Below are 3,276 nucleotides of genomic sequence, written 5' to 3' on the forward strand. Positions count from 1 at the left end.
TTTTGATTTGTTCTATCTTTTTTGTATGTGTGTGTACTTTTCAAAAGAAGAAGCTGTGATTCTCTTGATTTAGCAGCTTGTAACAGTAGTCTTCTCTCAGCCCACCGTGAATGCGTCTCTCCCGGTGTTACGGTTTTAAAAGTGACCCTGTAAACTGGAGACCTTCAGCTGAACGTGTCAGTGTTTGTGGAGTTTACACAGCTGTTGAAACACAGAGGGAGTTCCTGGGAATGCAAACTAGTTTAGTTTTTATTAAGATTTCAAAATATCCTCATCAGATATTTAATGATGGTCTAAAGACGTTTATGAGGGATGCATCCGGCTGAGAGTCTCCAGTTAACAGGGTCGCTGTTTAAACCAAAACACCGGTCGATCTCTGCCACGGCTTTTTGAGTTCAAAAGGATTTTAAAGCCGTGTTGAAACGTCTTTGCTACTCGTGCTTATGTCCTCTCACGTGTTGATTCAGTGAATCCATCTGTGATGAAATATAGCACCATCTAAAACAGACCAGCTGAGTCTCTTCATGCTAACAGGCTAACTGTTGTGTTGCTCAGAATGATACCTGCCTGTCCGTCTGCTTCTATGGTGTCATCTGTGATGAATGGTATTCCTCTTTGCTTTACTGCCCTCTACTGGTCTGGTGGTGTAGTGCATTTACTTTTTTTCTCCATACGTCACTGGCCTGATTTGCACAATCTACCCGGGACTTCAGCCTGTGGTCGAAATGCACACAACAATGGGGGCACAGGAACCTTTTAGTTCAGGGGAAAGTAGTTCTGGGGGCTAAAAGACCCTGGAACTCTTAGTCGAAATGTACCTAAATAGAGGGTTGAAGATTGGGTACTTAGTGTAATACCTTCTGTAATTAGTGTATTGATGTGGAGCATGTTGCTCAAACAGCTTGTAAATACCAATAATATATGAAAAATTCAAGTCTGTCTCCGATCCACTAGCTCTGTGCTCTCTCATCTGTCAATACTTTCCCCAAGACCCCTTATAGGCAAAGTATAATTAATAATTTATAGGAGTCTGACACATTTAAAAAGTTTATGGTTACAACTTAAAGAGCTCATAGTGCCCTATTACCCCTCTAGAACACTACGCTCCCAACATACAGGCCTGCTGGTGGTACCTAAAGTCTCTAAAAGTAGTATGGGAGGTAGAACCTTCAGTTATCAGGCCCCTCTCCTTTGGAATCATCTACCAGTCAGGGTCCGGGAGGCAGACAACCTCTTTACTTTTAAGAGTAGGCTTCAAACTTTCCTTTTTGATAAAGCTTATAGTTAGAGCTGGATCAGGCTTGGACCAGCTCTTAGTTATGCTGCTATAGGCTTAGACTGCCGGGGGAATTGACACACTGGGATCCTATCTCACCCCCAACCCCCCCATCACTTACTGTAACTCTCCCTGTCCCATTAAAGTTACTAACCATAGACCTTTCTGGAGTCCCTGAGCTCCCTTGTCTCGTAGGTTCCTCTGAGCTGCCGTAGACGTCCTCCTGCTGTGGACGTTCCAGACTCCAGTTGATACGGACGTGCTGGACTCCAGTGGCAACAGCTACTACTACTCGTCTCATCACTATCACCGCTCCCTCTCTCTCTTATTCTCCTCTATCCCTCTTTCCAGACCCAACTCAGTCGAGGCAGATGGCTGTCTAACATGAGTCTGGTCCTGCTCGAGGTTTCTGCCTGTTAAAGGAAGTTTTTCCTCTCTGCTGTAACTAGCTAAATACTGTGAGGTGCAATGCTCATGGTGGATTAAGGTGGGGTCAGACTGAGTCTTATCCTGTCTTGGTGTTGGGTCTCTGTTCATAATTTGACACAGAGGGGTCTAGACCTCCTATTTTTGTAAAAGCGTCTTGAGATAATGTTTGTTGTGATTTGGCCAGATTTCCACCAGATCTGTGTCTGTTCCGTCTTCGGTCCGTTTTCAGAACGCAGCACGGAGCAGGACCTCCGGACAGCTGGATCATGTGACCGAGGTTTTCCCGTGGTAATCCCTGAATCAAGGATCCTCCTCCTCCTCCTCCTCTCCTCATCCATGTAGTCTTTCTGGTCCTCTGAAAACCTCTGACCTGTTGACTCCAGGCCTGGCTCCGCCCATCATGACTTTGGTTTGTTGTTGTAGTTAAGTGAAATACGATCTGGTGATAACACAGAGTGTTTGATTCTGAAAATTAACCGGATGTTTTCATTTTGTTTTGGTGCCGGATCCTAGACGCAGCCGGAACGCAACGGAGCGGATGTGATGAGATGCTATCTTTCAAACCTAACTTGGTGTTAGACCTGTGAAAATCTGACTAGCCCTTCATCTCCCACCTGTTTTGGATTTTTATTCTGGGTAATAATAATATGTTTCCACTATTTTAGCACTAACCATTTTTGTGCTTTGAAAGTGTAGCAAGCTAACTGGCTAATGATTGACAGCTATCCACCACGTAAGGTTTATGCTACATCGCTAGGCTTTATGTGTAGCCAAATAAAGAACTGTGATGTGTTTGAGTCAGTGTGTTTTTCTGTGATGCATTGAAGTGTATCTGATAGGACATGGTGGTAAGGGATCACAGACAGGAAATAATGATACACATAACTGCATTCTACACCTCTGGAGATCGACTGAGACTCAGTCTGGTTGGGGTGTAGCTGCTCTGAAACATTCCACATATTTTGCCCTTCAGAGGACCTGAAACTAAACTGAGCACGCTGTCCTCTTTAAATCAGGCCATCGAGCCTCAGAGAGTCCAAAATTAACAGAGTGCTCTGTTTTTATCTGGGAAAGTCAATAAGAGGCTGTTTTTAGTAATTGTTCCCAAATAACTGACAGAAAGCTTTTAGTCAGAGATGTAAAGTGAGACATGATTGAGTGTTTTACAGTGAACAATCTGAGATGTTATATTCTACTTTAACACTGTGGACAGCTCAATAATATTATGGAGAAGAGAAGCATTACCTGCCTAATCATTATAAACACACTGCAGTTGCTCTTTGACCACCTCATGGTTGATCTATTTAGCTCACAAGCGAGGCTGCTTCTTTTCTTAATTCAATTTTTGTCCCCTAAATTCAGACAAAAGCAGCCAGCACTTCTTGGCCGCACTCAGAGGAGACTTAACAGGGAAGCCAGACCCTGTTGGCCTCTTGTGACTTTTTAGTCTTTAAAGCTTTGGAGGATAAAGTCCCTATCCGGGGTTTAGGAAGGGGGTCATCTGTCTCCTGCCTCCGTAGTGATTATAGTAGCTTGGACCCTGGCCCATCAGATCTTTGCTCCTTTGATGA

The 3,276-nt window shown here is 44.0% G+C and overlaps 1 long non-coding RNA gene across 1 annotated transcript; it reads left to right on the top strand.

The window, feature by feature from the left end:
• The first annotated feature begins 2,064 nt into the window (after positions 1-2,064).
• On the top strand, positions 2,065-2,502 carry LOC117807732. The gene is made up of 2 exons (XR_004630030.1): positions 2,065-2,114; positions 2,219-2,502. It is a non-coding gene; the product is annotated as an uncharacterized LOC117807732 (long non-coding RNA).
• The last annotated feature ends 774 nt before the right edge of the window (positions 2,503-3,276 follow it).

This window comes from Notolabrus celidotus, chromosome 23 (genome assembly GCF_009762535.1).
Source record: "Notolabrus celidotus isolate fNotCel1 chromosome 23, fNotCel1.pri, whole genome shotgun sequence".
NCBI classification, from domain to species: domain Eukaryota; kingdom Metazoa; phylum Chordata; class Actinopteri; order Labriformes; family Labridae; genus Notolabrus; species Notolabrus celidotus.